General features: G+C 46.8%; 1 long non-coding RNA gene and 1 other non-coding gene across 2 annotated transcripts; both read left to right on the plus strand.

Annotated features, from left to right (window-relative positions):
• Positions 1-11,012: 11,012 nt before the first annotated feature.
• Positions 11,013-14,237, plus strand: LOC118592260. The gene is made up of 6 exons (XR_004946059.1): positions 11,013-11,146; positions 11,405-11,476; positions 11,578-11,633; positions 12,143-12,240; positions 13,107-13,193; positions 13,953-14,237. It is a non-coding gene; the product is annotated as an uncharacterized LOC118592260 (long non-coding RNA).
• LOC118592635 lies at positions 11,870-12,002 on the plus strand. Its single transcript, XR_004946101.1, has one exon. It is a non-coding gene; the product is annotated as a small nucleolar RNA SNORA9 (small nucleolar RNA).
• Positions 14,238-16,879: the final 2,642 nt, after the last annotated feature.

The following is a 16,879-nucleotide window of genomic DNA, read 5'->3' on the forward strand; positions in this document are numbered from 1 at the left end:
CCCTGCCTGACACACCAACCTAACTCAGAAGCTCATTTTTTAGTAAAAGGGTGGGGACCTGTAGGACCCTGGCCCCCATTTTGGGTAACTGTTGCCTTGTTTGCTGACCTTGACCTTGATATCCTCCCTATGCTAATTCCCTGGGAGATTCCACCCTTCTGAATGCTTAAGGGAAGTTCCTTGTCTGTGTATCCTGCATATTGGGCATTAACAGCTTAGATGCAAGATTGTAAAACATCAAAACTGAACTTCTGCCCTCCGGGGTTCTCCCATTGTGCTGTAAGCCTGTATTTAAGACCTCCTCCCTCCTTCAATAAATGGCATTTGGTATCAAAAAAAAAAAAAGGGGGGGAAAGAAAGAAATTGAAGACAGCGATGTTCTAAAACAGGAAGTGGTGATGGTGTCTTGGGCCTATAAGAATGTTGGACTACCAGAATGGCTAAGATCAAAAACACAGAAGACAACTTATGCTGGAGAGGATGTGGAGCAAGGGGAACTCTCCTCCACTGCTGGTGGGAATGCAAGCTTGTACAGCCACTTTGGAAATCAATATGGTGCTTCCTTAGAAAATTGGGAATCAATCTCCCCCAAGACCCAGCTGTAGCACTGTTGGGCATATACCCAAGGATTGCTCGATCATACCACAAGGGCATTTGCTCAGCTATGTTCATATCAGCATTGTTTGTAATAGCCAGAACCTGGAAACAACCTAGATACCCTTCAACTGAAGAATGGATAAAGAAAATATGGTACATATACACAATGGAGTGCTTCTCAGCAGAGAAAAACAATGACATCATGAGGTTTGCAGGCAAATGGATTGATCTAGAAAAAATCAACCTGAGTGAGGTTATCCAGACTCAGAAGGACAAACATGGTATGTACTCACTCATAAGAGGATACTAGATGTAAAACAAAGATGACTAGACTGCTACACAACTCCAGGGAGGCTACCTAAAAAAAACGGGTCCCTAGGAAAGACCCAGGGATCACCCAATGACAGAGAAATGGATGAGATCTACATGAACAACCTGGACAACAGTGGGAGTAATGAAGGGCAAGGTTTGAGGGAAAGAAAGCTTAGGGGAGCAGGAGATCCCAGCTGGATCAAGAACAGAAAGGGAGAACAAGGAATAACAGACCATGGTAAATGAAGACCACATGAGAACAGGAATAGGCAGAGTGCTGGAGAGGTCCCCAGAAATCCACAATGATACATCCTCTGTAGACTGCTTGCAATGGTCGAGAGAAAGCCTGATCTGACCTAGTCTGGTGATCAGATGGCCAAACACCCTAACAGTCGTGCTGGAACTCTCATCCAATAACTGATGGAAGTGGATGCAGAGATCCTCAGCCAGGCCCCAGGTGGAGCTCCAGGTGTCCAATTGTCGAGAAAGAGGAGGGACTGTAAGAGCGTGAATTGTTGAGACCAAGATTGGAAAAAGCACAGGGACAAATAGCCAAACGAATGGAAGCACATGAATTATGAACCAAAAGCTGTGGAGCCCCCAACTGGATCAGGCCCTCTGGATAAGTGAGACAATTGAATAGCTTGAATTGTTTGGGAGGCATCCAGGCTGTGGGACCTGGACCTGTCCTTAGTGCATGAGCTGGCTGTTTGGAACCTTGGGCTTACACAGGGACACTTTGCTCAGTCTGGAAGGAGGGCACTGGACCTGCCTGTACTGAATCCACCAGGTTGAAAAGAATCCCCAGGGGAGTCTTGGCCCTGGAGGAGATGGGAATGGAGGGGAGGGGCTTGGGGGAAGGCGGGGATGGGAGTGGGAAGGGGGAGGACAGGGGAACCCATGGCTGATGTGTAAAATTAAAACACAAATATAATAATAAAAAAAAGAAAAGAAAAAGAAAAAAAAAGAATGTTGGACTAAAGTCTATCAAATTGTGCAAACAGGAAAATTGCATACTATGTAAATCATCTGTCAATAAAGATCTTATAAAAAAACGTCCTAAAGGTAGGCTTGTGGGGGCTGGAGAGATGGCTCAGTGGTTAAGAGCACTGACTACTCTTCCAGAGGACCTAGGTTCAATTCCCAGCACCCACATGGTAGCTCGCAACTGTCTGTGATTCCAGTCTCAGGGGACCTGACATCCATGGCAAAACACCAATGCACATAAAATAAATTAATTTTTTTAAAAAGTGGGCTTGTTGGGTCGGGGATTTAGCTCAGTGGTAGAGCACTTGCCTAGCAAGCACAGGGCCCTGGGTTCAATCCTCAGCTCAAAAAAAAGTGGGCTTGTGAAGGGGATCCTGAAGACATGCTCATAGGAATGAACCTCGAAGAGGTGAGAATAATAACTCAGTTCAGACTGACTGTATAGACCTGATCAAAACTTCTAGCCCGGCGGTAGTGGTGCACATCTTTAGTCCCAGTATTCAGAAGGCAGAGGCAGGCAGATCTCTACGAGTTCAAGGCCAACCTGATCTACAAAGCAAGTTGTTCCACCATAGCCTGGACTGTTACACAGAGAAATCCTGTCTTGGAAAACAAAAACAAACAAAATTTCTACAGAGTCTGATGCCAGGGGGTTTATTATCAGTATATTTAAACATAGTATAATTTGGGAAAATAAAAATGTTCTGGTATAATACAATCCTGGTGCACAGGAAAGCATAATTACATCAGGACTCAACACAGAGTACATGTGATTTCTTCCGAGAAGATGGGTTCTAGAGATAGGCTACCTGTACTAACTTAATGGCCCAAGTCATTTGGGCTATTAGCCACATCTGGTCCAGGTTGTGGCAGCTTGGGGGAGTCCAGGGCTGTACAGGTAATGTAAGGGTCATTTAGACTGTTAGGTATCTCCGATCTTGGTTGTGGGAGCTTGGGGAGCCCTTGGCCATAAGGGTCATTTAGATTACTAGGTATCTCCAGTCCTGGCTATAGGAGCTTGATATGGCCTGGCCGAACAGATAATAAAGATCACCAGTTCCCAGCTTTCTGGATGGAAGAACAGGTTTTATATCTTTTCCTTTGAGAAGATAATCCTGTGTGCTAACATTGCTGGTTTTCCTGGACAGCTGTGAGCATAAGGGCCTTTGAGCTGTGCTCCCAATAGCCTTGCCTTACCAGGCACCAACCAGGTCCCAAGTCATGACACGGAGACTTCTTATTATAAGTGCTTGGCTTATTAGTTGTAAGTGCTAGGCTCATTTCTAGCTAACTCTTTTTTTTTTTTTTTAATATTTATTTGTTATGTATACAGTATTCTTTCGGCATGTGTGCTTGCACTCCAGAAGAGGGCACCAGATCTCATTACATGTGGTTGCTAGGAATTGAACTCAGGTCCTCTAGAAGAACAGGCAGTGCTCTTAACCTCTGAGCCATCTCTCCAGCCCTCTAGATAACTCTTTTAACTTAAATTAACCTGTTTCTCTTATCTACCTTCTCCCTCAGGGCTTTTTACTTTTCTTTCCTTCTGTGTTTCTTACTTTCTGTGTTTGTGGCTGGCTGGCAGCTGCCTGGCTTCTTGCTCCAGGCATGTCCCTCTCTTTCTTCCCTGTTCTCTCTTCTTCCTCCTTCCCTTGTTCCCCTCTCAAGCCTAGATTCCTTCTCCTATTTATTCTCTTTGCCTGCCAGTCCTGCCTATCCTTCTCCTGCCTAGCTATTGGACATTCAGCTCTTTATTAGACCAATCAGGTACCACTGGCAGGCAAGGTGAAACAAATGCAACACATCTTTACATAGTTAAACACACATCCTTACATCATTAAACAAATGCAGCATAAACAAATGTAACACACCTTTACACAGTTAAAGTAATATTCTGCAGCACACACAATGTAATACATTTTACATAGGTAAAATAATATTCCACAACACCTTAATGGCTTACACCTATAACCCCAGAACTCAAGAGACTAAAGAGAAGGATTGCCCTGAGTTTGAGGTCTGAGGCCAGTGGGGGTTACATAACAAGTCTCTGTCTATAAATAAACAAACAAATTAATTAATTAATTAATTAAAAAAAAAAAAAACAAGAATGAGGCAGAGAAGGAGGAGAAAGCACTAATTAGAAACCTAAAATCTTGCTGGGCAGTGGTGGCACACACCTTTAATACCAGCACATGGGAGGCAGAGGCAGGCAGATCTCTGTGAGTTCGAAGCCAGCCTGGTCTACAAAGTGAGTTCCAGGAAAGGCGCAAAGCTACACAGAGAAACCCTGTCTCAAAAGAAGAAGAAGAAGAAGAGGAAGGAAGGAAGGAAGGAAGGAAGGAAAGAAGGAAGGAAGAAAAAAGAAAAAAAGAAACTTAAAATCTGTCCTGTGTTCACACACTGGGTCAGGTCTGTCCACTGTGTGCACCTGTTCACACACTGGGTTAGGTCTGTCCACTGTGTGCACCTGTTCACACACTGGGTTAGGTCTGTCCACTGTGTGCACCTGTTCACACACTGGATTAGGTCTGTCCACTGTGGGCACCTGTTCACACATTTGGTTAAGGTCTGTCCATTGTGGGCACCTCAAAATTTTGGTTAAGAAAGCATAGATGTCTTCTTGTAGTTGGTTAAATTGGAAGCCAGGGCATAAATTAGGGAAGCTGCCAATTATTAATCAGGTCCTGAATATTTGGAATTGGCACAGAAGTTATAGATTGATTGACTTCTTTGATTGTCACCAGAGAACACGTGACTTCCTGCAAGTCTGACTTACAGGCTTCCTGTGCCAATGACTGTAGCTGAGGGTTGGTTCCTTGTGCAACCTATTGCAGGTTGTGGGTCAGACTCCCAGATGTATAAATGGTCTGATTGTTTAAGGGACTGGTGTCATAACACACCAATGAAAACAGGATCATAACACAGTCTCATTGCTCCCAAGGCACCGTTGCAGAATAGCCTTGTTTTTGGTGATTTCTGCTTTCCTGTTTCTTCTTGGAGTCAGAGCTAATCTCAAGCCTGATACTTGGCCAAAGCAGACACTGAATCTTTGACCCTTCCTCCTCTCCCTCACAAATGCTGGGATTATCAGCCTGGCTGATTGCCCCTTTTTTCTTTTACTTTCTTTCCTTTCCTTCTTACACATTTATTTATTTAATGTGTGTGTGTGCCACAGAGAACGTGTACAGGTTGAAAGAAAACTTGCGGAGTCTGTTCTTTCCTTCCATGCTTATGGTTTCCAGAGATTGAATTCAAGTCTCAGGATTGGCAGCAAGCCCCTTTACCCACCACGCCACCTCTCCAGCCACTGAATCCTGCCTTCTTACCAAAAAATTCCCTACCCTGTTTCATTGCTTGGACGTCTTGAACAAAAGTGGCCAAGCTACCCAATCACCAGGCTGCCCCTTCATGAGGTCCACAATCTGGAGCTGATCCTTCTCTTCCTTTCAGAAGCCCAAGGTTTTCAAACCTCTGCTCCATTTCCCCAAGCAAGAGCCAGCCTGTCCATTTGAGGTGCTCTTCTTGGCTGTAGCAGGTTAATGAAAGCAACCTTGTTGGACTCCTGGTAAAAGCGGCTGTTGGACTTTGTCACCCAGCTCTGCCACATCAGCTCTGCCACATTTTCCATCTCTGGATGTGGTTTCTCCATCCTCCGACTCCTGCAGTTATATTATCCTCCGATTCATTCCTAGTTATATCATACTATATATATATTTTTTAAAGATGTATTTATTTATTATGTACACAGTGTTCTATCTGCACATATCCTTCAGGCCAGAAGAGGGCACCAGATCTCATTACAGATGGTTGTGAGCCACCATGTGGGCGCTGGGAATTGAACTCAGGACCTCTGGAAGAGCAAGCAGTGCTCTTAACCTCTGAGCCATCTCTCCAGCCCCCCTATCATACTATATTTAACCATGTTGGAGATATTTCTTCAGAAGCAGCTCTGAAGGTAAGGTGAAATAGAAGGGTCCTATAGCCAGGGCTTGGGGGGCTAGCCAGAACTAATGACTACCACATGGTTTCTCATCCCTCCAGGTGAAACCACACGTGGAAGGGCAGCTAAGAGGAGCTTCTTTGGCCTGGTCTGGTCAAACCACCATCATGAGAGCCTCAAAGGTCCTAAATGCCTCGCAGCCATCTTGGAAGAAGACTTTGTCCCAGCTATGGCTACCTCAGATACCCTACCATGACCGCCAAGAAAGATTTTGCTTTGGTTGCGGCTCTTTGGATACTCTGTTGCTTTTCCAGATGACTCTACCCCTCTACAGCCACTTTAGATGTCCCTATAGCAGTCTGTGAGGGGACACCACCACCCCATAATGTTCTGGACAAGAGGCTGAGTACACTTGTACAGATCGGCACCGTCCCACGGGAGGTCTGTGGTTACCAGGCAGGAGACTGCTGCCCTTGCTTTCATGTGGACCTGCTCTTTGTGCCTATATAGCAGGTTCTCCTAGCGAGCCTGCTAGACCCACACCTATGATCCCAGCACTTTAGAGGCTTAGGCAGAAGAATTAATGTTGTATTGTTCATTTTTTTCTTCTTGTTTGCTTGCTTGCTTGCTTGAGATGGGGTCTGGCCTGGAACTCACTCTGTAGACCATGCTGGCCTGGAACTCACAGAGATCTGCCTGCCTCTACCTTTCAGTGCTGAGATTAAAGGTGTGCGCTACCACGTGCAGCCTTTTGTAAGATGAATTGCTAAACAGTCTCATTAAGAAGAAACCCAGAGCCAGATATTGGGGTGAAAGCTGGAAGATCAGAGGGATAGAATAAGCACAGCCAACCTCCTCAGCCTCCAGAGAGGGCTACTTCCTGTATACTCACACCTACATACCTTTCCATGCTCTGCCATTTTACTTCCTCTCTCTGCCTAGCTTGATTACTTCCTCTTTTCACCCAGCTCTATCACTTCCTGTCTGTCTGTCCAGACTTCCAGACCTCTATGGTTAACTAGCACTGGGATTAAAGATGTGTGCCACCACGCCTGGCTCTGTTCCCAGGGTAGCCTTGAATTTAGGAGATCCATCTCTCTGCCTACAGAATGCTAGGATTAAAGGTGTGTGCTACCACTGCCTGACCTCTGTGTTTAGTATAGTGGCTGGCTTTTTCCTCTGATCCCCAGATAAGCTTTATTGGGGTGCACACATAAAATATCACCACAGCTTTTGATGTGTTTGAGACCAATGCCTGGTGAGTTTCAGTCCACCCAGGACTACAGAGTGATAACTTGTCTCCAAATACCAAAGTGAGTGAGTAAAAAAACACACCCCTCTCAGCATCACTGGCCAATCCAGGGACGCCTCCAGTCTGTGCACTGAGCATCCATCATAGCCAAAGCCACTTTGGGATGGTTTTATTTTGCCTGTTTGTGATTTCTATCTCAGGTCAAGCAGGTTGCTCTCATTAACATTAAGGAGTTGATAACATCCAAGACTATTAGCCCTGAGTAGGTGCCAGCCTGTCTCCGATTGCTGTAGCTGAAGCTCCTAGAAGAGTCTGTTAGAAAACAGCAGGAAGAGCTGCTGGCGCCAGCTTCCAGGAAGACTGCAGATTCCAGCTCTGGATGCTGGAAGAGTAGTGGACCGCCACTAAGAGCTGAGAGCTGCTAACACTAAGGAAGCTGCACTTTGCCTACTTTTGATTTCTAGCTACACTGAGCAAAAGAGGCCAGGCAGAGAGCACACTCATGCAATCTGCTTAGGACCAGAGGCAGGAGGACCAGTAATTCAAGGTCATAGCAAGTTCAAGGCTAGCCCAGGCTACATAGGACCTTGTCCCAAAAAAACAACTGATACAATCTGCTCCCCTGATGTTTCTACCAATGGTTTTATATTAGTTACTTTTCTGATACTGTGGTAAAACATCATGAGCAAGGCAACTTATAGAAAGAAGAATTTATTTGGGTGCATGGTTCCAGAGGGATAAAAGTCCATCACTACAGTGGTGGGGAGACAGGAATAAGCCTGGAGGCCGGAGCCGGAAGCAGAGAGCTCACATCTTGAACTACAAGCACAAGGCAGAGAGGACAAACCAGAAATGGCAGGAGTTTTAAAACTCTCAAAGCTCTCCTCCAGGACATACTTCCTCCAAGATTGAACCATACCTCCTAAGCCTCCCCAAACAGCATTGACCACTAGAGACACTTGTTCAAATATACACACCTATGTGACACATGTTCATCCAAACTGCAACAGATTAGAAAAGAGCCTTGATCTATGATTTTATTTTATCCTGTAAATATAAAAAGAAAGTCCATGATCTCAACCAAAAAAAAAAAAAAAAAAAAAAAAGTTTGGCGGTGGTGGTGCATGTCTTTAATCTCAGCACTCGGGAGGCAGAGTCAAGTGGATCTCTGTGAGTCCAAGGCCAGCCTGGTCTACAGAGCGAGATCCAGGACAGGCACCAAAACTACATGGAGAAACCCTGTCTCAAAAAACCAAAAAACAATCCATGGTCTCTGTAATTATATCTGGAGGTGGAATATTCTGGTTTCCTACAGATATATGCCTGACCAAAAAGAAAAAAGAAAAGAAAGAGAGAGAGAGAGAGAGGAAAAGAAATTAGTACTTTGACTCTGGAACAGCGGTTTTAGCCAAGATGGCTTACAATATATTTTTTTTTTTTCCGAAACAGGGTTTCTCTGTGTAGCTTTGCGCCTTTTCCTGGAAATAACAACTCTTTAAAGGAAATAAGAAAGTTTGTGTGACCATGATGGAAAACCATGGATTCAAGCAACCTTGAATAACATGTTCCACCATGGAAGGGCTGGGTGTCTTAATAGTGGCAAGAAATAAGCCAAGCTAAGGCCGGGCATTTATAATTAAGATTAAGCCTCTGTGCATGATTTATTTGGGAGCTGGGTGCTGGGCCCCCCCAAAAGAGTAAAGAGTAAAGGAGCAAAAACAGTGTCACCATAAGATCTGACTGTAGCACAGGGTGGTGGTGGTGCACGCCATTAATCCCAGGACTCGGGAAGCAGAGGCAAATGGGTCTCTGTGAGTTTGAGGCCAGCCTGGTCTACAGAGTGAGTTCTAGGGCAGCTCTGGCTGTTACACAGAGAAGCTCTGTCTTAAAAAACAAAAACAAGCAGGGCGGTGGTGGCACATGCCTTTAATCCCAGTGCTCAGAAGGCAGAGGCAGGTAGATCTTTGTGAGCTCGAGGCCAGCCTGGTCTACAGAGTGAGTTCCAGGAAAGGTGCAAAGCTACACAGAGAAACCCTGTCTCGAAAAACAAAACAAAACAAAACAAAAAAGATCTGGCTGTAGGGCATTTTCTTAATTAATGATTGATGGGGAAGGGCCCAGACCACTGTGGCAACTACATTTTGAAGAGATGAATTCCAGCTGGGCCAGGTGGCACAGGTTTGTAATCCCAGATACCTGAACGTGTAGATCCCCAGGAATTGGAGTTAAAAATAATTGTGAGCCACCATGTGGGTGCTGGGAATTGAACCTGGATCCTCTAGAAGAGGGAGGGGCAAGTGCTCTTTTGCTTATTTTTGTTTTTCTTTTTCTTTCTTTCTTTTTTTTTTTTTAGATTTATTTACTTATTATGAATACAATGTTCTGCCTGCATGGTATACACCTGCAGGCCAGAAGAGGGCACCAGATCTCATTACAGATGGTTGTGAGCCACCATGTAGTTGCTGAGAATTGAACTCAGGACCTCAGGAAGAACAGCCAGTGCTCTTAACCTCTGAGCCATCTCTCCAGCCCTGTTTTTGTTTTTCAAGACAGGATTTCTCTGTGTACCACTGCGTGTCCTGGAACTCCCTCTGTAGACCAGGCTGGCCTTGAACTCAGAGATCTGCCTGCTCTGCCACCCGAGTGCTGGGATTAAAGGCGTGCGCCACCATCACCTGGCTGGCGAGTGCTCTTCACTGAGCCATCCTTACAGCTCCAAGAATAATTTCTATTTTTACAGTGTGTGTGTGTGTGTGTGTGTGTGTGTGTGTGTGTGTGTCTAATATGTGGGTGGGCATACACAGGCCACAACCCACAAGTGAAGACCGAAAGTTAAAGTATTGATTCGGGATCCTCAATACCAAGTTCTTGGCACAAAAGAGATTCATTTGCCCCAGGGACAGAGGGCTGAGTAAGAGACAAAGACAGAAGGCAGAGGACTAGGGAGAAGGGGGAGGGGACCAAGGAAAGGGGGCAGGGACAAAGGACTGCCTCTGGATAGAGAGGAGACAGGCGTGGCACCTAGGAAAATGGCAGTTTATAAAGGTACAAAGGGTGTTTAATTTTAATTGGCCATGTTAATTAGGTGAGCCAAAGGGGCTTCCGACGGCTGGACTTCGATGCTGATACTGGACCTTGGTGGTCAGCCTCAGGAGGAGGAGGTGCTAAGTGAGGGACCAGACCTTGGGGCTAGCAGAGGGGATGGTGGAAGGGCAAGGCCTGCCAGAGCCATGCTCGCCATGCTCAAGCCAGCTGGAGTCCCTTCAGAGATGAGGGAACAACTTGCTGGAGTTGGTTTTCCCCCACCATACGGTCTCTGGGGTTCGAACTCAGTGGCAAGGGCCTTTGGCTGCTGATCCACCTTCCTGGGCCACGAATATTCCTTCTCCTCCACCATACCTAGGAGCAGTCATGTCTTTTCCTTTTTATTTCTTTTTTCATTCAACTAGCAAATTCATGAAGCTGTCCGTGTTTGAAGAAAAAAAAAAAAAAAAGCAGGCTTATATTTTAAAAGAAGAGAAAATGAAAATTCTGGTAGAAATGGTTTTCTTCCCTGCCTGTTTTTTTGTTTTACTGGTCCATTGCACATCAGTTTCCAAGCGTTGATCCATCCGAGGGCCCCGCGTCCATGTCTTGCCCAGCCGGGGCACGCGCCCCAATGGGACAGCCCGGGCTGCCTGGGCTCGATCCCGTTCCAGCCCGTGGCTGGGGTACCCGGATCGGAAGGGGAGAAGATACAGAAGACAGCCGCCCAGCCTCAGTACAGCCTGGGACCGCCCGCCACCACCAGGGCGTGGCCAACACTCAAAGCCCGCGCTCGAGGCCACGCCCTGGGCCCGCTGACGTCAGCGTCCTGGAGCCCGCGCACACGGCTTCGGGGAGGGGCTGCGCGGTGACGTCAGGTGCTGCGTGGCTCGCCGCTCTACACCTGCGTGCGCGTGCGCGGCTGGCAGCCATTGCTGGCGGGTCCTCGCTCGTCTTCGCTTCTGCGCTCACGTCTTCTGCATCGACCGCCATCAGGGACCAGGGGCCATGCCGGGCTATTCTGAGGCCAGGTAGGGATCGCAGGGCTCGGCGGCGGGAGGCAGGTCAGGCTACGGTAGAGGAGGGGCAGTTTCCGCTGGGGAGGGGGACACGTGCCACCGGGTAACTTAGGACTGATTCTGGGGAGACTCGTTCCAAACCTCAGCGAGCCCTGCCGAAGCATGGAAGTTACCCTCTAGAGAGATTCTGTCACGGGAGAGCGTGTTGAGGGGTTAGAGTTGGGTGATAGGCACAGGCCGGGGCTGAATGTGTCTTGTCCCCCTTCCTAGGTGGACATCGAAACCGGGTGGATGGACCCACAGCGTGGAAGGGCTGACCAAACTCTTCTGGAAGATGTCCTGGTAAGTCAGTTGTGAAAGCCTGGCTCTGCCTGTCGGGAACTGGGCCCTCATTGCTCTGAACCATTATCGAAGTTAACTTAATGTGTCGAATTTTTCTCCAGCCTCGAAAATACATCTTGAAAAGAGTAAGGAAGAAAAGACCATTTTGTTTGTTTAGGTAGGTATGTATATTACGTAGATTTCTGTGGTCCTACTCTGAAATTAGTGTCACGTAGACTAATGTAGCAGCTTGTATTGTCTAATCTTTCAAATACGATGGCCATTTCCGGAGAGCCTTCCTTACTCCCTCAGCCAAAATCGAGGCAATCTGGAGCCAAACTCAGTATCTCTAATTCACCTCTAGCGTTCTCAGAGGACTTTGGTCTGGGTGGTACAGGATTTGAGTGATGCTCTTAGCAAGCCTCCAGCGTGCTTGGGTCTGTGGTGACCCTGTGCATTCCTACAGTGCTTGCCAGAACAGTTTTGAAGTGGTTTGAGGCCTTGCCCTGCCCTCTCCAGGGCAAGGTTATAGAAATTTCAGACAATATCAGACACCTGCCACGTGGGTAAATTTCAAGTGAATGGAATTTACAAATGCTTCACTTCGTTTTATTTCTAACTGGTGAAAAAGTTTTGCACGGTTCTAGAGGCAAATAAGACATTGAATATTCTTTTTCTATATTCCAGGGTCAGTACAAACTATTAAACCCTTAAAACAGTTACAAAATGCGCCGCATGAGAAGCCAGAGTTTGGTCTCCAGCACTCAAATAACACTCCAGATGTGGTAGGTAGCACATGATTCTGATTTCCAGGGCTGGGGAGGCAGGCAACTAGGTCCTGGGGTTAGTTCTTAGAAGGCAAGAAAGTCGGGCTGAATGCCGGCAGGTGGCGGCGGCCTGGCCAGTGTACCAGTACCTAAGGAAGGCCTCTCCAAAGAGGAGAGCATTGGTATGGGGTTTCTTGTTTTTGAGAAGAGACACAGGCTAGGCTGGCCTGAAACTTAGATAGGCAGGGTGGGGGCGTGGCCTAGAATTCCCAGTCCTCCTGCCTCAGCCTCAATGGCTCAAAGTTCTGGGGTTGTAAGCATGTGTCTTCATGCTTAGCTTGGCATATTTCATGTCGGGTCTCACTGGCCCTGGGTTGCCTTGAGCTCAGAGACTCCCCTGCTTCGGTTTCCTAGGTGCTGGGATTAAAGGTGTATGCCACCATACCAGGTCCTCATTTTTAAGTCTTTAATCCTTTTTTTTGTTTTTTCAAGACAGGGTTTCTTTGTGTTGCCTTGGTTGTCCTATTTCTGTAGACCAGGCTGGCCTCAAACTCAGATCCACCTGCCTCCCAAGTGCCGGGATTAAAGGGGTGTTCCACTACTTCCTGGTCCAAATCTTAGAGTCTTCTATGTGTATGGGGGTCAGAAAGTAACTTGCAGGAGTTGGTTTTCTCCTCCCACCATGTGGAACTGTCAGGTTGAAATGTAACTGGTACCTTTACCCTTACAGCTGTGCTGTTTTCCAGAGCGCCTGCTGGAGAGAATGGGAAGCTTGGTTGGGTTAAAGGGAAGTGTCCTGTTCTGGGGTGGGAGCTGTAGGGTAAAGGATGTAGACGGTCCCCAGCTTACTGTTGAGGCTCCCGGCTCACTGACTCTTCCTTCAGTCTAGGAAACCCACGGTGTCGGAGCTGGAAGAGATCTAAGATGGCACATGAGTAGTTATCAGGCTGCTTCGTGGAATTTGTGACAGGGTAAGGATGCAAGAAGACAGTATCAGGTCACTTCCGGATTTTTGTTTCTGTTTTTAGGAAGTGTCTCCTGTAAGTTAGGCTGGCCTCAAAGTCTATATAGCCGAGTATGCCTTTGAACTCTTGGACTCACACTTTCACCTCCCAAAAGTTTGAATTATGGGCCTATACCAACAAGCCTAGGCTTCACTTCCCTTTGTGGTAACTGTCCATCAGTCACCTGGCTTTTAAAAAGTACTTAACTGCTTGGCAAGGTGGCACACACCTTTTTAATCCCAGCACTCAGGAGGCGGAGGCAGGCAGATCTTTGGGAGTTTGGAGCCAGCTTGGTCTACGAAGAGTTATAGGTCAGCTGTAACAGAGACAAAAAACGAGCAACCACAACCAAAAAAAAAAACCAAACAAACAAACCTGTGGCCTTTCCATAAGTCATGTGATTAAATCTCAAAGGTTAGCTGTGTTAGAGTTTACAAGACTATTTCAAAACTTACAGTATCTGGACTCCTTGGGCCTGGTTCTTGGAGATGACATTTGTGGTTTGAATTAAAGCATGGTGTATATGAGGTCATGCTGTGTCTAGCTGGAATGGGTGTGGCTGCCGCAAAATGTGGGCCACAGGCCTTTTGGCTCACTGGGTACAGTCAGCATCGGAAACTTGGGTAAGGTTTTGTGATTGCCCCTCATGGCAGTGGGCATTTATAGCAGCCCTTGATTTGGTGATGGTGCCTAATTTTCACCCCATGGTGCTTCTGATCTCTGCAGATGAGGAAACAGACTTAAGAAAGCCATCTTGGATGAGGTTTGAAGCCTGCTGTTTGCCTCCCTCTGAAAGGAGTCAGTCGTTCTGGTTCTTGGCCAAAGTTGCTGTGTGTCAGGACAGTGCTGTGTGTGTGGTGAAGTCGTCCCAGACTCCTTCAGTTTTTCAATAAAGAATCTGGCTGTGCCTAAGGTTATTCTGACATCTGAATGTAATAATCCATGGATATTGGAGGCAAGAAGATTATGAGTTCAAGGCCAGCCTGGGCTACAAGAGGCCCAGTTTCCAAAACAAAAATAAATAAATGCAGTTTTATCTATGACTCCTCTTTGCCTATTTCTTTCCATGTCCATGTGTTCAATTGACTGATGCCAGACTCGTCCAAGTGAACCAAGGTCCCTTGCCATTCTAAATGCTGGAGCACTTTGGTTTTGAGGCAGGGGCTCACTATAGGCCAGATGCCCTCTTGAGTACAGTGCTTACGTTTACCACCTCATCCCTGGGTAGACTTTGAATGGCCATTTGGGGCTTGCACTTGATTGAATGAATGAGGCATGCTAGAGTGGTTGGTAGTCACCTCGGCTAAGTGAGAGGGATGAGGAGCTCTACCCTGAGATCCGATACCCTCTTCCAGCCTCCTTGGGTACAAGTGCACAGACACATTGGGATAAAAACATTAAGATGTTTAAGTTTTTGAAACCCATACATGTTACCTCTGTAGACCAGTAGTTGTCAGAACGGAGAATAAGAAGCTAAGAGTGATAATACGTTGGTTAACTATTCCGCTGCAAAGTGGTGTAGTCTACCCATAGGTGTGCCCACAGGGCTAGTTCACACAGGCATTGTCAGGAAATGTAGTGGGCAAGGCCTGGCAAAAGCCATTGAGGGTACAGTGAGTAAATCTTACATTGCATTACTACTGACAGTGGATAGAACAGTGCCCAAAGATGCCAGACCCCCGGGTTCCTGTTGTGCATAACAAAACCCACCCAAATAGATACTGCCACACATGCAGGCAAAAGGCAAAGCCCCCTCCACACTCAACATACGCAAACTTTAAAAATAGGTAATAGGGGGGTTGGGGATTTAGCTCAGTGGTAGAGTACTTGCCTAGCAAGCGCAAGGTCCTGGGTTCAGTCCTCAGCTCTGGGGGGAAAAAAAAGATAATAGGGGCTGGAGAGATGGCTCAGTGGTTTAGAGCACTGACTGCTCTTCTAGAGGACTCAGGTTCAAATTCCTGGCACCCACATGGCAACTCACACAATGTACATAGAAATCACACACACACACACACACACACACACACACACGGCTGTGGTTCAGTTTTATGGGAAAAAACAGGAACTTAGGAGAGATTACTACAAAGACCTGAAGTGCACGTGTGCACATGCACACATGAGCACACACACACCGTCTTAGATGACCAATTTGGCCTTGAGCTAAATGACAGTAAAACTACCAGGGTTTCCTCAGTCCCCAGCAGACGAGTGGGTGGTGACCCTACCCCCTTTGTCCGTCTACATGCCTGCTGGGTTCTACTAGTCTGATTCTTTATAAGGACCATGCCATGAGGAAACTTGAAGTGACTGCAACCTGTCCAGAGTGACCAGCTATTCTCTTAAAACAACTGGAGCCTCTAGATTCGGTGCTGAAAGGGCCCAGAGTTGGTTCAGTCCAGGAAGGAATTAAGTGATGTCATTTCCTTGGCTTCATAATGTGGAATGGGAGTAACTCCTGTGTGGGTCATGGGAGTCAATGCAAACATGGTTGTGCAAGCCCCGGGCTGGGAGAAGCTGAGTCATGTGTTGATAGGGTGGGGAAACAGCCAGAGTCTAATACTACACCCACAGGTCGATCTCTGACCTAAGAATGGTCTTGGGATTTTTAAGTGGTTAGGAGAAGAAAACCCCCAAACACACTACATCATGACAGGTGATTTCTGTCGATTATAGGGTTCCGTGTCTCAGATTTTACTGGAACCCAGGCACGTCAGTTCTTCATCGAATCAGCACAAGTCCCAGGTCTTTTTAAGGCCTGGGGTTTGGGGAAATGAAACCCATGGGTGGGAGTCCTCAGGTTGGGGAAACCCTAGCAAAGCACTACCCCAGGAGGCTGGGGATGGAGTGCTTTCATGTCAGGCTGAAAAGGATGCAGCCTGGCTGGGCCTTGTCTGAGAGCCCTATACTGCCCAGGTGAAGCCAAAGCCCTGGTACTGGATCTGGGCCATTTTGAGCCAGTGGCTCATTTTACCACTAATGGTACTGGCTTTTACCACATGGTGGATAAGAACTTAAAATTTCGTTAGGTATGTTGCATTATCAAATAATTTTAAAAAATCAAACAAAATGATTGAAATACAATTGTCAGCCAGGCGGTGGTGGCATATGCCTTTAATCCCAGCACTGGCAGACGGATCTCTGTGAGTTCAAGACCAGCCTGTTCTATAGAGAGTTCCAGGACAGCCAGGGGTACACAGAGAGACCCTGTCTCGAAAAACCAAAAGGGGGGGGGCGGAGAAATACAATTGTTAGGTATTTGTGAATACAAGAATTCTCAAAGTTGACCCACAAATAACTCATACTGGGATTTGAGACCTGCCATCTAGCCTCCTCCCAGCATGAGGGAAGGGAGCAGAGAGAGCTGCCCTCTGGGGCAGATCTTGAGATCAGAAGGACTACGCAGAGAAACCTTAGTGGTCAGTTAGCCATTTCTTTTTAAATTATTTATTTAAATTCATTTTATGTGCACTGGTGTGAAGGTGTCAGATCCCCTGGAACTGGAGTTACAGTTGTGAGCTGCTATGTGGGTGCTGGGAATTGAACCCGGGTCCTCTGGAAGAGCAGCCAGTGCTCTTAACTGCTGAGCCATCTCTCCAGCCCCCGGCTAGCCATTTCTTTTCTTTCTTTCTTTTTTTTTTTCCTTAGTCCACACA

This window comes from Onychomys torridus, chromosome 10, assembly GCF_903995425.1.
Source record: "Onychomys torridus chromosome 10, mOncTor1.1, whole genome shotgun sequence".
NCBI classification, from domain to species: domain Eukaryota; kingdom Metazoa; phylum Chordata; class Mammalia; order Rodentia; family Cricetidae; genus Onychomys; species Onychomys torridus.